The 25,040-nt window shown below is 40.5% G+C and overlaps 1 pseudogene; it reads right to left on the bottom strand.

Annotated features, from left to right (window-relative positions):
- The window catches only part of LOC149218511 (AAA-ATPase ASD, mitochondrial pseudogene), a 31,057-nt pseudogene that overhangs the window by 5,533 nt on the left and 484 nt on the right, over nucleotides 1-25,040 (bottom strand).

Raw genomic sequence — 25,040 nt, 5'->3', positions numbered from 1 at the left:
AGGTAGTCAGTTACCGCTTGGGGGGCAACCTCAAGGTACTCAATTATCACCTGGGGGGCAACCTCAAGGTACCCAGTTACCGCTTGGGGGGCAACCTCAAGGACAGTATACCTTCGGGATAGTACATTCCTCAAGGTCAACCCCAGACTCAGTACGTACCTCAAGGTCAACCCCAGTATCAATATATACCTCAAGGTCAACCCCAGTTTCAGTACGTGCCTCAAGGTTATCAACCTCAAGGTCTGTACCCAACCCAAGGTTTCCAACCACCTTCAAGTCAATCATTTGTCCAAGGAGCTGGAAATGTACCTTTGAATTATCAACCCTACCCTCAACCTAGTTATGGCTCTCAATATGCTCAACCTTCTATGGGTCCATACCCCGAAATGAACATGGTGTGGGATCCATCTCAATCTCAACATATCTTGCAACCTAATGTGCAATTGTCATCTCAATTTGGACAACCTTTGGTTTTTGGTTCAACCCAACAACCTATACAGCCTACTATTCAAACCTCTGCACCTGTTGTAGCTCATCAGTCTGGGCCTAGTTCGTCTCAAACTCTGCCTCAAACGACTGCTGAAACTACTACAGCTTCTGTTCAATCTACCCCACCTACTTCTGGAGTATCGACAGCTCCAGTTTCTACTATTCCTGCATCAACTCGTCAAGCATCTTTACCTCAGTCTGGACCTACAATTCATACTTTGGTTCAGATGCCTGTAGGACAACCTGGTCCAAAAATAGTTGTCACAAGTCAACCTCAATTTACTTATCAACCGTACCAGGGACAGTACCAATTCGGTCCTTCTGTGCAGAACCTAATTTATCAGTATCAACTGTACCCTAGATATACTTATCAGAAACCTCAACAACCCCAGTATGGTCCAGTTAATCCGCATTTTCTGGGAGGATATAATATCCCAAATGCAATTCCAATTCCAAGTTATCCTGGATATCCTCCTCCTGGGGCTAGTCTTATGACCCAGGGTTTTCGAGACCCTAACCGTCAGTTACCATTCATTACAACTTTGGACTTGCCTGATTTGTTGCGCCTTACGAATGATCTGATTAATTATCTTCCGTTTTGGCCGCCAATGCCGAATAATTTGCCCAGTGATATCCCAAAGTTTGAAGGTAAATCAGGAGAGGAACCGTCAAACCATGTGATGACCTGTCACCTCTGGTGTGCATCTAACTCCATTATAGATGATTCAATTTGTTTACGTCTTTTTCAACGCACTCTGATTGGTCTTGCGGCCAAGTGGTACATTGAGTTACCGCGAGCCTCTTTTTATAACTTTAGTCAGCTAGCTACTTCATTCTTAACTCATTTTCAGTTGCCTGTCAGATATGACAATGGCACGTGTCATGCGGAAAGAGTCAATTTTGCGGACAAAACCGACCTCCCTAGAAGCTAAGGCTTTCTAGTGACAAACAAGACAAGTAAACACTACCTTTCTCTAAATATGCATTTAGAATACAAGTAATCAGGTGTTTGTAACATACCTTTAGTCCAACGCTTTGTAGTAGTCCAGCCTCGCCAATCCGGATGAGCTCCTCCTTCTCTTCGAAACCTGCATTCACTAACAAGCCAAAAGATTACATAGCACCTGAATAACTTATAAAATAACACATATTCATCATACAGACCAAGGAGCATATGAAACAAATCATGTATAACAACTTGTTGAGAAAAATGAGTTTATTTGCATTAAGTGGAAACAAAAGAAACCATTACAACCTGAGCCTTGGTGTTGTGCAAGTTCCTCCCAGGGTCCAGCAAGAGTTTTCCTTTACTTTGATCAGCTCACCCACTTCCAAATGAAGCTAAGAAAGGATGGGAATCTCTCCTCTCAAGCTCTATAAGGGAGTCCTAATCTCAGCAGCATCTACCCTTAGGAATGTTCAGCTTTCAACCTCCTCTCCCTCTGGCCCAATGCATGTATTTATAGTGCTTTGGAGGAAGTTAATCAGGTCCACCATGAATGGGATAAGCCCCTCTTTCAATGGGATAGCTCCCCTCTTCATGGGATAAGTTCCTCTTACATAGGGATGCATGAACCATCTGGAGGCGCCCAATCCACGTCAAACCATCTTCTAGAATGCTCTAGAAATGACCACAAGTAACTTTTTTGAAGTGAAACTTGCGCCTTTTGACCTTTACAGGAGTACGCACCCAGACCTTTACATATAGAGCGTACAAGTACGCAGGTTTTATGAACTAGAGGTGCGTACACGCAGGTAAGGCTAAGAGAAACTGCGTAACCAGAGTTAATTGACTTTTAAAGGACTTTCTCTCTTTCTTGGAGTTTGACATGAGGAGCAGAGGTATGAGACTTGCCAAGGAGGATAGTATGACAGTTGATAGAGCCATACTAACTGCAGATAGTCATAGTGACAAATTTTAGTGTAACAGATTGCCCCCTAAAGTGCGAAGTCTGTAGTAGATTTAGGGTTTCATATCATCTAGGAAGGGTGAAGTACTTTATCATTTCAAGGATTATCTTGTGGAGAGCCCGGTTGGAACCTGCAAGTATTCAACACAAAATACATGTATGAGATCATATCATCGCTGAGGTAGGCATTCCCATACTCAGATCAAAAACTTTAACTACCAAACTAACTACTGCTCTGATACAGGAATGATTTCGCAGTACATCATAATCATAGACTCATGTAGACACAGTATGGACGCAGCCATCTGTTTATAGTTAGTCTACTTATACAATGAATACAAAACTCCTCGCAGCCTGGATGGTGGAAACTAGATCCAGGGTCTTCATTTCTACTTCCCGAAATAGTACAATTCTATCCATGCGAATAAATGAGTCGATGTCGAGCATGGTAGAAACCACTTGATTACCAGTCAATGATGTAAACCGTTAACAAGCGTGAGAGAAACCACCAGTGATGTCAATGGTTCTCAAAGTACCCAGTACAATCCATGAGATGTGAATGAATGTGTTGATGTCGAACATGTCACGGAATCCTTCGATCGAAAGTCAATGATGTAAACTGTCGTCGAAGGCGAGAAATTTGCCATTGATGCATGTGGATCTCAAGGTACTGACGATTCCTAGATCATCTTTCTAGATAATGTGCTGATGTCGATAGAAAGCGATCCGTCGTAGGCAAGCCCACAACACGAAATCATAAATCAAGTTGAAGAAATGTAGCTGTAAGGACTGACTCAGGGATGGTCAAGATGGATGACAGGTATTTTGCAGATGAATAGCTTATTTGCAGAGACCTCTTGAACACATAACGACACAACAGATGGCTTGGTGACATTTGACCAAAAGTTAATACCCGGCTGAAGACTTTCAATGTGGTTCAATCAACTGTGAGGCAAAGGATTTCCCAACCCAGGTGAATGAAAAGTGTCGTGTTCAAGAGTGGTGATAAGGTTTCTTCTGAGACAAAGGATAACAAATAGGCTCATTTTTCTCTCTTTTCCCCCACCATTTCTGGCAAGTACCTCTTTATTTTTTACAAGCTTGAGGAGGATAACATATGCTTGATTATAAGCTCATCCTTCGGATGAGTCCAACTTAGTTTAGATTCGAACCCTAAGAAGGAGTGGTCCGTTCCTGTTTGTAATCGAACAGGTCCTTTACTGTGAAATTTTAACGAGTTCACTATAGGAGAAACTCGGCGTTTTTCAATTTTAGAGAGTCTGAAAAACTTAAGAAGACTCCAGGGTTGAACTTTTTTGTAAATTTGTGTCTCCCAAGCCCGAAAAAGTATAAAATAATACTTGAGAGAACCGCTTGGTTTTTTACGACCAAGGAGTACTTTCATAGTTAGTGTCTTTGACCTGAAAAGTAAAAAGCGATCAAGGACACGTCGTTTTATTTCCAGTATCGAGTTTGAAACGACAAAAACCCGGCAATCTTTTCCTGTTTTTACGGTCAGAAAAGGGTTATAAGGGGACCGTCTTTTAATTCCGTTTTAACGAGTGTAAAAGAAACGCTCGGCAATCTTTTCATGTTTTAGGAGTCAGAAAAGGGCTTAAAAGATGACTCTGATGTTTTTGTTTGTGAAAAATGACAATTTTCCCTGAAAATCCTTTTATCCTGCACAAAAACCAACACATTACTCATACCTGTTTAATATAGATAAAAATACTTTGAAAATTACCTTTTCATGGTGGAAAATAAACAAATTTAACATTCATTTACTCAAAAAACCTATAAAAAGGGGTTTTACCATTTCATTTTTACCATTTCACTGTTGAGGAGAGAAAAAGGGCTTTTGGTAAGAAACTTCCCGTGGTCGTTGCGGAGAATCCGACCGTCGAAACCGAACGCCGTCTCATCAGGTATTCTACAACATCCTCCCTTGCATTTCCATCTGTTTAGAATTTGATTTTAAGTTTTAGTTTCATTTTTTGGAGGGCTTGGGGTTTCAAAGGCCGCTTTTCGGGGTATGCAGGTGCTCCAAAGGTGACCTGCGTACCCCGACATTTTCCCAGTTGGGAAAATGCCGGGCATACGTAGCTTGCCTTAAGACAGCCTGCGTACACACGCTCTGTCTCTAAAGGCGGGCTGCGTACACCGCGGAGTGGGTTTTTAAACCCCAATTTCTCCAAAATGAACCAAAATCTTTCAATTTTATTGACTCTAACAGATGTTTCATGGTGTGTAGATTGGCCACCATGCTTGATTGGCGCGAAAGAGAGCACGAAGATGTCGATTTGGCCGCGATTAATCATCAACCTTCCATTGATGCTTTAAAGGCTTGCGGTCTTTACAAATACTGGGCCATACCTGGCATGAGGGCCCAGGTAAGATTTCTAGAGTGGCTGGTCGAAAGGTGGAACGTCCAGGATCAGTGCTTTTACATTGGAGGGCATCAGCTCGAAATAGAGCCCTCAGACATTTACTTTCTCACTGGTTTGGCCAAGAGGGGCGAACAATTGACTCTGTCCGGGACTAGGCCGGGTGGCCAGTCCATCGCTAGTCTCTGTCTAGAGTGGTGCAATAATCAGAACCAGGAGAGAGGGATAGAAATCAAAAAGATATCCCGACCTGAACTTATGGTAATTGCCTTTACAGTTACCAGACTTTGCGGCGCAGCCGCTTTGCACATTGCCACCGGGTCCCAAATGCGGATGGCGATTGACTGCTATTAGGGCACCATTTTCAACTGGTGCGATGCTGTGTTGGCCAATTTAAAGGGCCAACTGACTAGGGCAAAAAATGGGCAACTGAAGACTTTTGGTTATGGGCCTTTAGTTGTGAGTTTTGCTCTAGAGCGGGTTCCGATGTTGATCTCGCAGCAGCTCACTGTTGAGGCTGGGCTTCCCTGAGAGCCTAAGTTGATGCGATGGGTTGCGGTGATGGCCCGTCATCCTGACGAGGGCACGGAGGTTGTTCGATTTAGACCGGAGTACTTTCACTGGTTAGAGGACCAGGTCTTCTCGATTCAGGATTTTCCTTATGCCGGAGTCGATTTTCGTGGCGACCCGGACATGATTCTTCCACCGGGAGAACAGTGGGATGACACAGGTACTTCATTTTTCGCAAGTGTTTTTAAATTATCTACTTTTTTTTGTTTTTTATATCGTCTTCAAAACTGACAGTGACAATTTTCAAAATGCAGATGCAGGCCCACGGCGTCCAGCCAATCTCCGGCCTTTCGAGAGGAGACAACCAGTTGCACCGGCACCGGTCCCACAGAACGAAGCTACAGAGACCTTAGCTGAGTTGGAGCAAGACCTAGAGCGTCTGACGGTAGATATACCAGAGACTACTATAGATGATATTCCTATCAGGCTTCAGCGCTATGTAGTCGGAGTTCCAGGACCTTTTAGGAGGTTCTTGTGTAGGATAGCCCGTGCAGTGGTGTCGTATAGAGATCATCACCAGTGATTGGATGATCGTTTTTGTAGACACATGTGACATTTTGGTTTTTTGTACTTATCATTTTTGCCGATCATAAGGTGTTTTGCAACCTATGATCGAAGACGATGTATTTTTGACACACTCCTATCTATATATATATCATTATTACCGGCTTATCTTTTTAAACATGTGTGATTAAATGTTTTTAAATTTACATGTATGATTATCGCAAATGTCTGTCTAACATTCGAGAAGCAATTGCATCTGCTAATGTATTAAAAGACCTTGGAATATGTTGATATTCAATGTAATCAAACTCACGTTCCAAGAGACGCACTCTCAAAAATAACCTTAATAACACTGGATTTCTAATGGCATAAACTCTATTAAGCTGTAATACAACGAGTTCAGAATCTAACCTCACTATCAAACTCCGAATCCCAAATGAAATAGATTCAGACAATAACTCAATCACTGCACTGTATTCTGCAATGTTGTTTGTTGTTTGACCGAGGCTCACCCCATGCATAGAAACTAACTCGTCAGAGGGCGAATAAATAACCCAAGCTGCGAAAGAGATATTCCGTGTATTACGACAAGCACCATCAGCAAATCCAATGTACGTTTGGAGAGGCATTGACATCTGCAAACATCAAGGGTAAAACCAAGATAAGCAGAATAACGACGAAGAACACACTTTCTAAGCTAAGCACACTGTCTATACTAACAAACACACTAGCTAGAAAGAAAAATTAACCTAACTAACCTAACTAAAATCTCCACACCCATCATTTAAGCATCATACCTCTTTAGGTAAAGTCCATTTTTGGGTTTACCCAAAGAGTCCCCGTCAAAGTCAACCAGCTCATAGGCCCCTTTTGCTAGCTTTCGCTTAACAATGTAGGGCCCATGCCACATAGGAACGAATTTTCCAGCACCTAATTTATCGTTAGCTTGATCATACAATAGCACTAGGTCTCCTTCCGAAAAATTTCAAGGGGTCACATTTCGATCATACTGAGCTTTCATTCGTTTTGCATGAGTCTCAATTGCCAGTGCAGCATCGCGTCGAGTCTCATCTAATTGAGCTAAGTATAATAAATGCTTCTCCTCTTCGGAAGTAGCTGGAAGTAATTCGACAGCCATTTGAAGTGATGGGATTTCGCATTCAATGGGCAACACAGCTTCCAAACCATAAACTAGTTGGAAAGGAGTGAACCCTGTTGATGTTTTCACTGAAGTTCGGTATGCCCAAAGCGCGGAAAATAACATGTTGTGCCAATTCGACTGATGAATCCCAATGATTCGACCGATCATGATAACCAAAACTTTGTTGATGGACTCAACCAGACCGTTGGCTTGTGGATAATAATGAGTTGAGCTATCGTGACGCAAACCAAGCTGGCCTGTAAGTTCTGTCATCATAATGTTTCGAAAATGGCGCCCATGGTCAGTGATTATCGCTTGTGGGACACCAAACCTAGCAATAATGTGATTGAATATGAAAATTGCAGCTGTCTTGCCGTCTGCCTCGAATGTAGGCATCGCCTCGGCCCACTTAGTAAAATAATCAACCGCAAGGATGATATACGCATGCCCCCCGGCCGAGTGAGGGTTACATGTAATAAAGTCGATACACCATTTGGCAAAAGGACCAACGACAATTATAGGGTGGAGAGGAGCAGGTGGTGCGCGCATCTTACGATCAAACACTTGACAGTTGTGGCATTTTCGGACCGCAATGATACAATCTTTAAACATGGACGGCCAGAAGTAGCCAGCACGCAACACCTTCTGAGCTGTGGCATACCCAGACATATGAACGCCACACGCCCCAGAGTGACAGTCATTCAAAACCCTTTCTGCCTCTTCGTGAGTTAAGCAACGTCGGAAAACCAAGTCCGCCCCACGGCGATAAAGAGTATCTCCAATAATTTTGTACTGTTGGGACTGGAATCGAATTTTCCGACGTTCCGACTTTGAAGCTTCGGGCCGAAAGGATTGGGTTTGGAGATAGACGATTATATCCCCATACCACGGATCTAAAGTGCTGATGAGAAACAAAGATTCGTTTGCAATGGGTTCCTCTGCCACAGTTTCCGTGTCAGCACGCGGGAAATCACACATCAACTCTGCAAAAACTAAAGATTTCTTAGACTTAGATTTTTCAAATTCCAAGTCGAACTCTTGCAGGATAACGATCCATTTAGAGTACTTGCCCCCTAGCAATTGTTTAGTCAAAATGTAGATCATAGGGTTGCAATCCGAAATGACTGTAGTTTTACGGAGAAGAATGTAGTGACGAAAACGTTGGACAGCCTGAACGGCTGCCAGGGCCAATTTCTCCACATGCGAATATTTTAGCTCAGTGGGATTTAACGTCCTACTAAGATAATATATCACATGTTCCGTTGCGAATTCGTCTTCCTAAACTAACACCATTCCAATAGTGGAATGAGAGGCAGCGAGGTACAAAAAGTAATCTTGGTTGTAGTTGGGAGGATGCAACAACGGTGCATGGGTCAACGCGTGTTTAAGTGCATCAAAAGATTTCTGAGCTATCTCATCCCAAGAGAATTGAGCGTTTTGTTTCAACAACCGTGTAAAACCTTTTGTAACCTTGGCGTAGTTAGGAATGAATCGGCGTAAAAAGTTTGCTTGCCCCTGCAAACTTTGGAGTTGGCGAAGACTCGAAGGAGGAGGCAATTTGATGATAGCTTCTACCTTCGAGGGATCGACGCGAATGCCGGCTTTTGAAACTACAAATCCCAGCAATCGTCCCACTTCTATACAGAAGACACATTTGTGTGGGTTCAAATGTATACGATAATGCCTACACCTCATAAAGATTGCTCGTAAATGGACAAGGTGATCAGCTCGATGTAATGAATGAGCGGGAAAATCATCGAGATACGGTTGCACAATGTGTTTGATGTCATGAAACGCATAAGACATCTCCCTTTGAAAAGTGGCTCCGGCATTCTTAAGCCCAAAAGGTAATTTGCAATAAGAAAATGTCCCCCATGGACAAATGAAAGCCGTTTTTGGTTGATCGGCAGGTAGAATATTGATTTGATTGTAACCGGAAAAACCGTCCATAAAGGAAAATATTTCACTGCCGGCACAATCATCAATTATTTGATCGATATAGGGTGTTGGATAGTTGTCTTTGGGACAAGCACGATTGATATCCCTATAGTCGATACATATTCTTATTGTTCCCTGTTTTTTGTTAACCGGAACAATATTCGATACCCAATTCGTTAACGGGATCGGATAAATGAAACCTGCTTTCAACAGCTTCTCGACTTTTGCTTTAATCGCAACCGCTTTTCGTGGGTGAATCTGACGCAAACGTTGCTGGACGGGTTTAGCATCCGGGTAAGTCTTAATCTCATGGACAACAATTGTGGGATCAATTCCTGGCATTTCCTCATAGGACCAGGCAAACACGTCGAAGAATTCTTGAAATAGGGCCTTGTATGTCTGAATTTCGTCATCTGAACACGAGGCACCTATATGAATGTTTTCAATGATTCCGGGCTTGACTGAAATGTCAATGGGAACAGTGCGAGAGATGTTTCCCAAATTCAACTCTGAATCAGGATGTTTCATTGGACTCTGAGCTTCCTTGACATATTCAGCTGTAAAAACTGATGAGAAATCATTTTCAAAGCGATCATCCTTAGGTAAAAACGAAGATCTATGATGGAGATCTTCCCATGGTTAATTGTCTACACACAGGACTTCACAAAGTTGTTCGTCAGATGACACAACTTCGGGAAACGCTATTAACTCCGAGGTCGATGTGAAAAGTGACTCCTCACGGACCACATTCATTTGGTCGATTTTGGTTGAACGCGAGTTGGTAAAAGACTGCACGGCTTCGTAAGAAATTTCATACGGACTCAAAGGCATAACATCACCAAATGAGTCTATTTCAGATTCGGAAGGAACGATCCAAGGATCGTCGTAAACAATGGTATCTGATGTAATCATATGAATGGATGCGAATGAAGACACTGCGTTGATTGGAGGAAAAGGAAAAGTGCCCAGTAAACCGGCATCTTTAACTAATCCTACGCCAACATCCTTATAAGGGATAGTCGTTTTACCGACATGCTGGATACTCTCTGAAGAGGCTGGGTCGGACGAAAAATAAGCCAGCTGGTCTATGGTCACGATCTTGCCATTATGTGGAAATTTTATTACTCTGAAGACCGATGAGACGACCGCTGTCATAGCGTAAGACCAACTTCGACCCAAGAGAAGGTTGTAGTCTAGAGGGGCATCAACCACCTCCACATCCAGACTAACGGTTTTTCCTTCAACCCCTATAGGCAAATCCTGTAGAATGCCAAACGGATGGAACCCACGGCCATCAAAGGCCTTAATAATTGTCGGGGATTGATTTAGTGAAGGAGAACCAAGTGATCTCCAGCACTGTATCGACATAATACACGTGGAAGCTCCCTCATCAATTACAGTCTGATGAATAGGCCTGTTTTTGACTATCACTGGGATCTGGAAAGCCATCTGATGAGGTAAACGCGGTGTACTATTTTCTAGATCAAATATTATTAGGTTCGGGTCCTGAACGTCGACAGCTCCTATAGCCGACAAAAGTAATTTTCGTTGTGCTGGGCATGATTGCAGCACTTCTAAAGCCGACATTGCTGAGGGTGAAACAGCTAAATCCTCAACAATGTTGTAATTCTGGGCCGCTCTCGCATGTGGATTGAAAGCAGACCTTCGAAGTACACCCTTGGCGGGCGGTTTAATTACTAAGTCAGGGTTAGGTTTCTCGATCTGTAGTGGATCGGAATCGGGAGCTGAGGTTGATGGATTTGACTGAGAATATTCTGCTTCTTTTGATCCATCAACAGGACTTTTACTACCATAATCGTGTGACCGAGTCGCAATCCTTACATGAGACATCATCAATATGGGTTCTTCAGCGGCACTCGAGGAAGAACCTATCATTTTGCTATCTTTCGGAAATGGGTCCTTCAAGACAGCAGGATTTTGGGAACCCTTGACGAGTTTCGCAACCTCGGCCCGATGAGGGCAATCTCTTGTAAAATGATCTTCACAAATAAGACAAGGATAACGGGGCTTGCGTTTTTCGTCATTGGTTTCCGACTTTTCTGTTTTCTCCTTTGGAGTTTTGTCTGCTTTATTCTTCTTCTTGCCTTTCTTCTTCCCACCGTTTTTTGATTTAGCCGTAGATGACTCTACAGCATGAATATCAGCGGAAACTTCAGCAGAAGATTCTCCTGTCGGGGAGTCTGGTAAGGTGATAATGGGCGAAGAATTCTTTGAAGACTTCTTCTTGCTTTTAGTATTGACTGTACCAATCATGCCATCAGCAGCATGAGATCCCGAAGGAGCAGCAGCGATTTGATTTGACTTTGGAAGATCTGGGATCTTTTCGTGTAACGTACCCGACTGAGTATAAACTAAGTCAAGGTACTGCGCTTGAGCAATCACTTGCTCCTCAGTAACTACTCCGACCTTAGCTACGTCTTCAGTAATCTTCGGTAATAATGATTTAACAAACCATTCAGCTGAGATTTGGTCCGGGATAAAAACTTTCACTAATCGCCTTCGACGTCTCCATTCATGAATATGATCGGAAATATAAGTGGACGTCGACTGTTTTAATGAAGTTAATAACTCGGTGCCATTATCATATCTGACCGGAAACTGAAAATGAGTTAAGAACGATGTAGCTAATTGACTAAAATTATAAAAAGAGGCCCGTGGTAACTCAATGTACCACTTGGCCACAAGACCAATGAGCGTACGCTGGAAAAGACGTAAACGGATCGAATCATCCGAGATGGAATTTGAGGCACACCAGAGGTGGTAAGTCATCACGTGATTTGACGGATCCTCTCCAGACTTACCTTCGAACTTGGGTATGTCACTGGGCAACTTATTTGGCATTGGCAGCCAGAATGGAAGATAATTTATTGGATCGTTCGTCAGGCGCGTCAAGTCTGGTAAATCCAAAGTTGCGATAAACGGCAATTGCCGATTAGGATCCCTAAAACTCTGGGTCACATGACCAGTCCCAGGAGGAGGATATCCAGGATAACTTGGAACAGGAATCGCATTCGGGATATTGTATCCTCCCGGAAAACCAGGATTAACCGGACCGTACTGGGGTTGCTGTGGTTGTTGGTAAGTGTACCCAGGATACGGTTGATACTGGTAAACCGGTTGTTGGACAGCAGGCCCGTATTGGTACTGTCCCTGGTACGGTTGATAAACAAATTGTGGTTGAGTAGTGACAACCGTACTTAAACCAGACTACTCCGCAGACATCTTTACCATTGTCTGGATCTACGATTCAAACTACGGTTCAGATGCCTGTGGGGCAGCCAGTCGCCATTTTGTCATGCGGAAAGAGTCAATTTTGCGGACAAAACCGACCTCCCTAGAAGCTAAGGCTTTCTAGTGACAAACAAGACAAGTAAACACTACCTTTCTCTAAATATGCATTTAGAATACAAGTAATCAAGTGTTTGTAACATACCTTTAGTCCAACGCTTTGTAGTAGTCCAGCCTCGCCGATCCGGATGAGCTCCTCCTTCTCTTCGAAACCTGCATTCACTAACAAGCCAAAAGATTACATAGCACCTGAATAACTTATAAAATAACACATATTCATCATACAAACCAAGGAGTATATGAAACAAATCATGTATAACAACTTGTTGAGAAAAATGAGTTTATTTGCATTAAGTGGAAACAAAAGAAACCATTACAACCTGAGCCTTGGTGTTGTGCAAGTTCCTCCCAGGGTCCAGCAAGAGTTTTCCTTTACTTTGATCAGCTCACCCACTTCCAAATGAAGCTAAGAAAGGATGGGAATCTCTCCTCTCAAGCTCTATAAGGGAGTCCTAATCTCAGCAGCATCTACCCTTAGGAATGTTCAGCTTTCAACCTCCTCTCCCTCTGGCCCAATGCATGTATTTATAGTGCTTTGGAGGAAGTTAATCAGGTCCACAATGAATGGGATAAGCCCCTCTTTCAATGGGATAGCTCCCCTCTTCATGGGATACGTTCCTCTTACATAGGGATGCATGAACCATCTGGAGGCGCCCAATCCACGTCAAACCATCTTCTAGAATGCTCTAGAAATGACCACAAGTAACTTTTTTGAAGTGAAACTTGCGCCTTTTGACCTTTACAGGAGTACGCACCCAGACCTTTACATACAGAGCGTACAAGTACGCAGGTTTTATGAACTAGAGGTGCGTACACGCAGGTAAGGCTAAGAGAAACTGTGTAACCAGAGTTAATTGACTTTTAAAGGACTTTCTCTCTTTCTTGGAGTTTGACATGAGGAGCAGAGGTATGAGACTTGCCAAGGAGGATAGTATGACAGTTGATAGAGCCATACTAACTGCAGATAGTCATAGTGACAAATTTTAGTGTAACAGCACAGAATTATTAACTTCATTAAAATAGTCAACGTCCACTTATATTTCAGATCACATTCATGAATGGAGACGTCGACGACGTTTAGTGAATTTTTTTATTTTGGATCAAATCTTAGCAGAATGGTTTGTTAAATCATTATTACCTAAAATCACTGAAGATTTAGCTAAGGTAGGAGTTGTTACTGAAGAGCAAGTAATTGCTCAAGCTCAGTACCTTGACGTCGTTTATACACAGTCGGGTACTTTACACGAAAAAATCCCCGACCTTCCGAAACAAAATCAAATAACTGCAGCTCCTTCAGGGTCTCATGCTGCTGATGGTATGATTGGTTCAGTTAACACCAAAATTAAGAAGAAATATTCAAAGAATTCTTCTCCTATCATAACTTTACCAGATTCCCCGACAGGAGACTCTTCCGCTGAAATCCCTGCTGATATTCATGTCGTAGAATCATCTATGGCCAAATCAAAATCCAGCGGTAAAAAGAAGGGGAAGAAGAAAAATAAACAAAATTCGAAAGAGAAATCAGATAAAACTAAATCTACTGACGAAAAATGTAAACCTCGCTATCCTTGTCTCATTTTTGATGAAGAGAATTTTACAAGAGACTGCCCTCATCGCGCTGAGGTTGCGAAAATCGTCAAAGGTTCTCAAACGCCTGCTGTCTTGAAGGATCCTTTTCCTAGTAAAGATAGTAAGATGATCAATTCTTCCTCAAATGCCTCAGAAGAACCCATAATGATGATGTCGCATGTTAGAATTGTGACACGATCGCAAGATTATGGAAGTAAAAGTACTGTTGGTGGTAAGGAAGCAGAATCTTCTAATTCAAACCCATCAACTTCAACTCCTGGTTCTGATCCGCTACAGATCAAAAAACCTAACCTAGACTTAGTAATCAAACCGCTTGCTAAAGGTATACTTCGGAAGTCAACTTTCAATCTACATGCGAGAGCTGCTCAGAACTATAACATTGTTGAAGACTTAGCTATTTCCCCTTCAGCAATGTCAGCTTTGGAGGTGCTGCAATCATGTCCAGCACAACGTAAATTGCTATTGTTGGCTATAGGAGCTATTGATATTCAGGACTCGAACCTTATAATCTTCGATTTAAAAAATAGTACACCTCGCTTACCTCATCAAATGGCTTTCCAGATTCCAGTGTTAGTAAAAAACAGACCTTGCTTTAGGATTGTAATTGACGAGGGAGCTTCTATGTGTATTATGTCGATTCCTTGTTGGAGATCGCTTGGTTCTCCTACACTCAATCAATCCCCGACGATTCTAAAGGATTTTGATGGCCGTGGGTTCCATCCTTTTGGCATTCTACAGGATTTACCTATAGGGGTTGAAGGAAAAACTGTTAATTTAGATGTGGAAGTGGTTGATGCCCCTCTAGATTACAACCTTCTCTTGGGTCAGCTGACATATTTTTCATCTGACCCAGCCTCTTCTGAAAGTATACAACATGTCGGTAAAACAACTATCCCTTATAAGGATGTTGGGGTAGGATTGGTTAAAGATTCTAGTTTACTAGGAACTTTTTCCTTTCCTCCTCCTAACGTATTGCCTTCTACTGCAACCATTCATATGATTTCATCAAACACTATTGTTTTGGATGATCCTTGGATCGTACCTTCTGAATCTGAGGTGGATTCATTTGGTGATGCGATGCCTTTGAGTCCCTATGAAATTGTGTATCAGGCTGTACAGTCATTTTCAGACCCTTCTTCAGCCGAAATTGATCTAATGAATGTGATCCATGGAGAATCACTTTCAATATCAACCTCAGATTCAACAACTTTTTCCGAGATTGTTCATACTGATGAGCAGATTCGTAAAATTTTTTCTGTTGATGATTTACCATGGGAAGATCTTCATCATCGATCTTCGTTCTTACCTGAGCTTGATCACTTTGAGAATGATTTTTCATCTATTTTTACTACTGATTATGTCAAAGAACCACATAATCCATTGCAAAATCCTGATTCTAAGTTAAATTTGGGAAATATTTCTCGAACTGTTCCTATTGAAATTTCAGTTAAACCTGGAATTGTTGAAAACATTCATATAGGTGCCTCCTATATGGAAAATGAACTCCCAACTTATAAGGCCCTATTTCAAGAATTCCACGACGTGTTTGCCTGGTCATATGAAGAAATGCCAGGAATTGATCCAACAATTGTTGTTCATGAAATCAAAACTTACCCTGATGTTAAACCTGTCTGGCAACGTTTGCTTCAGATCCACCCACGAAAAGCTGCTACTATTAAAGCAGAAGTTGAGAAATTACTTAAAGCAGGTTTCATTTATCCAATTCCCTTAACGAATTGGGTATCGAATATTGTTCCTGTTAATAAAAAGAAAGGAACGATAAGGATATGTATCGATTATAGGGATATTAATCAAGCTTGTCCCAAAGACAATTACCCAACTCCCTATATCGATCAAATCATTGATGATTGTGCCGACAGTGAAATTTGCTCCTTTATGGATGGTTTTTCCGGTTACAATCAAATCAACATTCTCCCTGCTGATCAACCAAAAACAGCTTTCATTTGTCCATGGGGGACATTTGCTTATTGAAAATTACCTTTTGGATTGAAGAACGTTGGAGCAAATTTTCAAAGAGCTATGTCTTACGCATTTCATGACATCAAGCACATTGTGAAACCTTATCTCGATGATTTACCTGCCCATTCATTACACAGAGCTGATCGTCTCACTCATTTACGAGCAATCTTTATGAGATGTAGACATTATCAAATTAGGTTGAATCCACACAAATGTGTTTTCTGTATAGAAACAGGTCATTTACTGGGATTCGTTGTTTCAAAAGTTGGCATTCGTGTCGATCCCTCGAAGGTTGAAGCTATTTTAAAATTACCTCCTCCTTCGACTCTTCGCCAACTCCAAAGTTTGCAAGGGAAGGCGAACTTTTTACGTTGATTCATTCCTAACTACGCCGAGATAACAAAGGGTTTTACCAGGTTGTTGAAATAGAATACTCCATTCTTTTGGGATGAGATAGCTGACAAATCTTTTGATGCACTTAAACACGTGTTGACCCATGCACCGTTATTGCATCCACTCAACTACAACCAGGATTACTTCTTGTACCTCGCCGCTTCTCATTCCACCATTGGGATGGTTTTAGTTCAAGAAGATGAATTCAATAGTGAACATGTGATTTACTATCTTAGTCAAACTTTGAATCCGACTGAGTTAAAATATTCACATGTGGAGAAATTGGCCTTGGTAGCTGTTCAAGATGTCCAAAGATTTCGTCATTACATCTTACTACGCAAAACTATTGTAATTTCTGACTGTAACCCTATGATATATTTTTTGACCAAACAATTGCTAGGGGGCAAGTATTTCAAATGGATTGTTATCCTACAGGAATTTGACTTGGAATTTGAAAAATCGAAGTCAAAGAAATATTTAGTTTTTGCGAGTTCATGTGTGACTTCTCACGTGCTGATGTTGAAACTGTGGCAGAAGAACCCATTGTGGACGAATCCTTGTTTCTTATCAGCACTCTTGATCCATGGTATGGAGATATCATTGTTTATCCCCAAACCCAATCTTTTCGGCTTGAAATTTCACGATCTCAGTGATGGAAAATATGTTTCCAATCCCAAAAATATAAAATCATTGGAGATACACTCTATCATCGTGGGGCGAACTCTGTTTTCCGATGTTGTTTAACTCATGAAGAAGCTGAAAAGGTTCTAAATGAATGTCACTCTGGAGCATGTGGCGGTCATATGTCTGGGTATGCCACAACCCAAAAGATATTGCCCGCTGGCTATTTCTAGCCATCTTTGTTTAAATATTGTATTTACGCGTTCCAAAAATGCTACAATTGTCAAATTTTTGATCGAAAGATGTGTGCTCCACCTGCTCCTCTCCACCCTATAATTGCCGTCGGTCCTTTTGCAAAGTGGGGTATCAAATTTATTACATGTAACCCTCACTCGGCCGGGGGGCATGCATATATCATCCTTGCAGTAGATTATTTTACCAAGTGGGATGAGGCGATGCATACATTTTCAGCAGATGGCAAAACTACTGCAATTTTCGTTTTCAATCATATAATTACTAGATTTGGTGTTCCACAAACGATTCTCACTGATCATGGGCGTCATTTTCGAAACATCATGATGACTGAACTAACAGATCAACTTGGCCTGCGTCACGATAGTTCTACTCCATATTACCCACAGGCTAATGGTCTGGTTGAAGCCATCAACAAAGTTCTAGTCATTATGATCCGACGAATCATTGGTATTCATAGGTCGAATTGGCATAACAAGTTATTTTCAGCACTTTGGGCGTATCAAACCTCAGTAAAAACATCAACTGGTTTCACTCCTTTCCAACTGGTTTACGGTTTGGAAGCTTTGTTACCCATTGAATGCGAAATTCTGTCATTGCAAATAGCCATAGAGTTACTCCTAGCCACTTCCGAAGAGGAGAAACGTTTGTTGTACTGAGCTCTGCTAGATGAGAATCGACGTGATGCTGCACTAGCAATCGAAACTCATGCCAAACGAATTAAAGCTCAATACGATCGAAATGTTACACCTCGTAATTTTTCGGAAGGAGACCTAGTCTTACTATACGATCAAGCAAACGATAAGCTAGGGGCTGGAAAATTTGTACCTATGTGGCATGGTCCTTTTATTGTTAAGTGAAAGCTGGCGAAAGGGGCCTATGAATTGGTAGATTTTGACGGTGTCTCTTTGGGTAAACCCAGAAATGGTCTTTATCTGAAGAGATATTATGCTTAAATCTAGGTGTGGAGATTTTAGTTAGATTAGTTTTCTTTCTAGTTGGTGTGTTTTAGATTAGAAAAGTGTGCTTAGTTTAGAGAGTGGTTTTATCATTATTCCTACTTATCTTGATTTTACTCTTGATATTGCAGATGTCGACGTCTCTTCAAACATACATTGGTTTTGCTGATGGTGCTTGTCGTAATACACGGAACATTTCTTCTGCAGCTTGGGTTATCTATTCACCCTCTGATGAGTTGGTATCTATGCATGGGGTAAGCCTCGGTCAAACAACGAATAACATTGCAGAGTATAGTGCAGTGATTAAGTTATTATATGAATCAATCTCCTTTGGGATTCAGAGTTTGATTTTGAGGTTAGATTCTGAACTCGTTGTATTGCAGCTTAATAGGGTTTATGCCATTAGAAATCCAGTGTTATTAAGATTATTTTTGAGAGTTCGTCTCCTGGAATGTGAATTTGACTATATTGAATATCAACATATTCGAAGATATTTAAATACATTAGCAGATGAAATTGCTTCTCGAATGTTAAGTAGACATTTGTAATAATAAAATAGTAAATTTAAAAACATTCCATAACAGGTTTTACAAGATAGCCAGTAATAGTGATATAACATAGCATAGAAGTGTGTCAAATATACATCGTCTTCGATCATAGGTTGAAAAACACCTTATGATCGGCAAAAATGATAGTACAAAAAGCAAAAATGTCATATGAGTCTACAAAAGGTGATTATCCTATCACTGGTGATGATCACAATAAGAAACCACTGCTCGGGCCACCCTACAAAGGAACCTCCTGAAAGGTCCTGGGACCCCAATCGCATAGCACTGTAACCTGAGAGGAATGTCATCTATGCTAGTCTCTGGAATATCTGCTGTCAAACGCTCTAGATGGTTTTCCAACTCGGTCAGGGTCTTTGTATATTTGTCCCGTGGGGCTAGTACTGCTGCAACTGAGTGTCTCCTCTCATAGGGTCGGAGAGTGGCTGGTCACCATGGACCTACATCTGCATTTGAAACTTTTTACTATCAGTTTTGGATGATTTAAAAACAAAAAAATTAAAACTTAGAAAATGTTGAGAATGATTTTACCTGAGTCATCCCACTACTCTCCTGGTGGAAGATTCATGTCTGGGTCAACACGATAATCCGTCCCAACATAAGGAAAATCCTGAATCGCGAAAAGTTGGTTCTCCAACCAACGAAAATACTCAGGAGGAAATCGAACAACCTCTGAACCTTCCTCAGGATAACGGGCCATAACTGCAACCCAGCGCATCAACTTGGGCTCTCAGGGAAGTCCAGCTCCAATGGAAAGATGCTGTGGGACCAACATCGAGACCCTCTCTAGACCAAAGCTCACAACTAAGAAACCATACCCAAAGTTTTTTAGTTGTCCGTTCTTTGCTCTAGTTAGTTGGCCTTTTACATTCGCCAACAGAGCTTCGCACCAGTTGAAGATGGTGCCTCGATAAAAGTCTACTGCCATTCGCATTTGGGATCTGGTGGCTACATGCAGTGATTTACTTCCGCGGAGTTTGGTGATAGTAAATGCAATCACTTTGACTTCAGGACGGGAGATGGTTTTGATATCAATCCCTTTGTCCTTTGTTTGGTCATTACAAAACTCTAGTCGGAGACTATCGACAGACTGGCCACCTGGCCTAGTCCCGAATAGAGTCAATTGTTCACCTCTCTTGGGAAAACCAGTCAAGAAGTAAATGTCCTCTGGCTCCATTTCAAGTCGGTGGCCACCAATAATGAAACACTGGTCCTGTATATTCCATCTGTCCACCAGCCACTACAAAAAGTCTACTTGGGCCCTCATGCCAGGTATGGCCCAAATTTAAATAGCCCACATGCCTTCAATGCATCTATTGAAGGTTGATGATTAATTGCGGCAAGGTCCACATCTTCGTGCTCCCATTCCCGCCAACTGAGCATTGTGTATATCCTACATTGAAAGAAAAGTCAGATTAGAACATTTTAATTCAAAGCTTTTAGGCAGAAATTGAAAAAATTGAAGTTGTAAAACCTATGTCGTTGGGTACGCACTCTCCAGTTAGGGACAGTGTGTAGGTCCGCACTCTGCCCAAGCAGCAAGTGCGGGCCCCTGGCTCTTTCCTCTATAGGAAAAGGTCGGGGTCTGCAGGTTTCGCATGTTGCACCTACGGACCCCCGCGAGCAGTCTTTTAAACTAATTTTTCTCTTAAATATCAAAATGGAAGCCTAAAAACAAAATTAAAATGGTTGAAATGCAAGACTAAAGTGATGTGGATTACCTGGAGGTGACGGTTTTCGATTCCAACGGAGGGATTTTCCGCAATCTTCACAGGAAGCTTCTTACCCAAAAGCTCTCTTTTCTCACTCTGAAGTCAAACGGTAAAAATGAATTTATAATAGCCCTTTTTATATGCTTTTTTGAATAAATGAATTTTTAATTTGTTTATTTTTCACTTTAAAGAGGTAGCTTTTTGATGCATTTTTATTTATTTTAAACAGGTATGAGTAATGCTTGGGTTTTTTTGCAGAATATTTGATTTTTCAGGAAAAATTGATCATTTTCAACAAAAAACATTTGATTCCTCTTTAAGCTCTTTTCCAACTTGTATAACATGAAAAGATTTATGAGTTTTTCTTTTTGAGCTGATTAAAACGGAATTAAAAAGACGGTCCACTTACAGCTCTTTTCTGACTGTATAAACATGAAAAGATTGCCGGGATTTTGTCGTTTCAAGTTTGATATTGGTTATAAAACTACGTGTCTTTGATCGCTTTTTTACTTTTTCGGATCAGGACCACTACTTATGAAAAGTACTCCTTGACCGTAATGGTCAAGCGGTTCTCTCAAGTATTATTTTATACTTTTTCGGGCTTGGGAGACACAAATTTACGAAAAAGGACAACCATGGAGTTTTCTTAAGTTTTTCTTATCATTCCCTAAAATTGAAAAACACTGTGTTTCTCCTATACTGGACTCCTTAAAATTTAACAGTAAAGGACCTGTTCAATTACAAACAGGAACATACCACTCCTTCTTAGGGTTTGAATTTTAAACTAAGTTGGACTCATCCAAATTATGAGCTTATAACCAAGCAAATGTTATCCTCCTCAAGCTTGTCACAAATAAAGAGGTACTTGCCAGAAATGGTGGGGGAAAAGAGAGAAAAATGAACCTGTTTGTTATACTTTGTGTCTCAGAAAAGCATTCAACCACTCTTGAACACGACACTTTTTGTTTACCTGGGTTGGGAAATCCTTTGCCTAACAGTTAATCAAACCATATTGAAAGTCTTTAGTTGGTTTCTGGGTATTAGCTTTGGGTCAATTGTCCCAAACCATCTGCAGTGTTGTTATGTGTTCAAGAGGTCAGTGCAAATAAACCATTCATCTGCAAAATCTCTGTCATCCATCTTGACCATCCCCTGAGTCAGTCCTTGCAAATATATTTCTTCAAACTTGATCTATGATTTCATGTTGTGGGCGGATCGCTTTCTATTGACTTCAGCTCATTATCTAGAAAGCTGATCTAGAAATTGTCAGTACCTTGGAATCTGCATGCCTCAATGGCAGGTTTCTCGCCTGCGACGATAGGTTGCATCATTGACCTTTGATCAAAGGATTCCGTGACATGTTCGACATCAACTCATCTATTCACATTTCATGGATTGTACTGAGTACTTTGAGAGCCATTGACATTACTGGTAGTTTCTCTCACACTTGTTAATAGTTTACATCATTGACGGGTAATCAAGTGGTTTCTACCATGTTCAACTTCGACACATTCATTCGAATGGATAGAATCGTACTAGTTCGGGAAACAGAAATCAAGACCCTGGATCTAGTTTCCACCATCCAGGCTGCGAGGAATTTTGTTATTCATTATACAGTGGACTATTCATAAACAGATGGGTGCGCCCATACTGTGTCTACATATGTCTATACTTGTGATGTATTACAAGATCATTCCTATATCAGAGCAGTTTAGTTAGTTTTCTAGTCAGTTTTAATCTGAGTATGGGAATGCCTACCTCAGCGATGATATTATCACATATATATATTTTGTATTGAATGTTTTTACAGGTTCCAACTAGGCTCTCTACAGGATGATCCCTGAAATGATAAAGTACTTCACTCTTCTTAGATGAAAAATACTATCCTCATCTATTACAGACTTCGCACTTTAGGGGGGCAATCTGTTACATAAAATATTGTCACCATGACATTATACAGTCAGTGTGATTCTATCACTACTCATAATTTCCTCCTATTCAAGTCTTAAACCTCAGCTTTTCATGTCAAGCCTTGAAAAATGAGAGAAAGCCCTTAAAAATCTCTAAAACTCTGGTTCCGCACTTTCTCTTAGCATTACCTGTAATCCCCAACCTACTGGTCATGTCCCTTGCGGACCTGCCCGCTCTGTTTTTGTGTAATGGGTGCGGACCCCTGTAAAAGTCAAAAAGGCGCAAGTACATTCTTAAAAACTCACTTTGGGTTATTTCTGGAAGCTTCTAGAGGGAATCTTGAGGTGGCAAGTCCACTCCTTTGAGGTTCATGCATCCCATAACTAAAGGAGCTAACCCCTTGATGTGAGGAGCTTATCCCTTTGAAGGAGGACTCTATCCCTTCATAGGTGGACCTGTAACTTCCTCCCTCAACACTATAAAATGAGGCATTGGGATGGTTACTGAGGAGGTTGAAAGCTGAATATTTTTGAGGGTAAATGTTGTTGGAATTTAGACTTCCTAATTGAGCTTGAGAGGAGAGATTACATATCTTTTGATCTCATTGGGAAGAGTGTGAAGCTTGCCAAAGTAGAGGAGATTCTTGCTTGGGCCCTGGAAGGAGCTTGTACAACATCAAGGCACCAAAGGTTGTAAAGTTCTTCTTTGTTCAAAGTTAATACAATCAAGTTTATTTTTCTCAATAAGTTGTCTTCTATGGTTTATTTCATGGATTCCTTGATCACCATGATGAATATGATTTATTATATTGGCTATGCAGGTGTTATTTGATGTGTGCTCATTTGTGTTTGCAGGTTCGTAAAAGGAAACTCATTCGAATGGTCAAAGCGTGGCTGCCACAAACTAGTGTTGGACTTAAGGTAGGGTCTAAAACACCTCTTAGTTTTTATTTATAAATCACAATATTTAGAGAAAGGTAGATTTGCTTGTTTTGCTTGTCGCTAGATATCAGTTGATACTAGGGAGATCAGTCTTGTCCGCAAGAATGATTTATCCGGCTGACACTATGTTAATGCTTATAGGGTGATATTAAAGACAAAGATCCCAAGATAGGAAATGATTTTGATGATATGTAGGTATTTATTGTAGCATGAGTTTTTTGGATGCTAGAGGTCATCTAGAGCTTATTTGTTGATGTATTTTTGGTTAATAGATGCATTGCATTTGATGTTATTTTGGTTATGTGAACCCTTACATGGTATATAAATGAGTGCTTGTAATTTGTGGACCTATGGCTGATGAAGGTTATATATACTAGATGAATGATGTTATATGGTTTAATCCAACTTTTATGTTTTTATCACAAATTCATAACTATACAAGCTTTTGTTGACATATATCTATCTATATCTATATATATATATATATATATATATATATATATATATATATATATATCTCAAAAAATATAAAAATATAAATTATATAAAATTCACTCCCAAAATTGCTCCCAACCTGGGAGATTTTGAAAATGTCACTCCTCTCTCATGCTTCCACTCCCACTTCCTGGTTCTAATCTCACTTCCTACCTCTGCCCCCGCTCCTAATCAGCCTTGCTCTAGAACATATATGCATCACATTACTAATAACTCTATAACCTATTTCTGATGTGTGTGTTAATATTTTTTACCTATTGCTACGCTAGTGATCCTCCCAATGATGAGGTAGTAAAGAAGACAACATATATGGAACCTTCACCCTTTCCTTACATTAGTGATGAATAGGTTGAATGAAAGTGAAGGAGACACTGATACAAAATATTGATTGGTAAAGGGCACATGCATGACATAGGAGATAGTGAAATAGAATATTGTTTGGAAAATAGTGCATGCATTCTAAGAGCATACATGTCACACCTTCAATTAATTCTAGTTTAGATGTTGTTTCAAATTTAGTAATTTCAATTTTGGATAGAGTTTTTCTATTATTAGATCTTTTATCTTATTATTTTTAGTATGCACGATATATTCTAACTAAGAGGTTGTAGATTCTTAGTCAATTAGAATACTTATGCATGAGAAATTCCCATATTAGGTAGAGGACACAGATCTCAAGGAAGGGATGCATGATTTCATGTTCCTGTTCATTTTTTGATGGAGACACACTTACTTGGCACTCCTAGCATGAAACTATGGTGCACTAGGTGATCAGGTTAGGGCTATGATCTGATAAAGTCAAACCAAATAAGATGTATCATGTGTCCATGTTCATTGTACTTTCTCTCCTCTTCATATTCTATAAGCAAGATGAAAGGTGTGCCTTTGTTTTGGTTATCCAGGTTCTATTTTGAACTGTTGTAGTGTATATTTTTCAGTATTCAATAGAATATAGATGCAATTGAGAGTTCAAATCTATGTATTTTCCATTCAAATTTTCCACAATATGTATTTGTAATTCAACCAACTTATATCTCCCTCTTTTTTATTAAAACTTTCAATTTTTCAGCTACCTAGTATTTAGGTTATTCTTTGTAGGTGCATAATCCACTTACCACTGTTAGTGAAAATAAAGGGATATAAATATAAAGGGGTATAAAAAATGTTTATGAAAAAATGAATACCTACAATATCTAGTGAAAGTAGGGATTTTCAAATTGGGAAGGTGTATTGGGTTAGTATTGGTAGGGGGTTAAATAAATTGATTTTTGGAGGTATTTTCCAATATGTAGTCAAATTAAGGGTATTGTTTAGT

The sequence above is a fragment of the Pinus tabuliformis genome, chromosome Q (genome assembly GCF_031772625.1).
Source record: "Pinus tabuliformis cultivar Carrire ecotype Pingquan chromosome Q, CPIR1, whole genome shotgun sequence".
NCBI lineage: Eukaryota > Viridiplantae > Streptophyta > Pinopsida > Pinales > Pinaceae > Pinus > Pinus tabuliformis.
The sequence above is the reverse complement of the archived record's forward strand: the minus strand, read 5'-3'. Positions and strand labels throughout refer to the sequence as shown.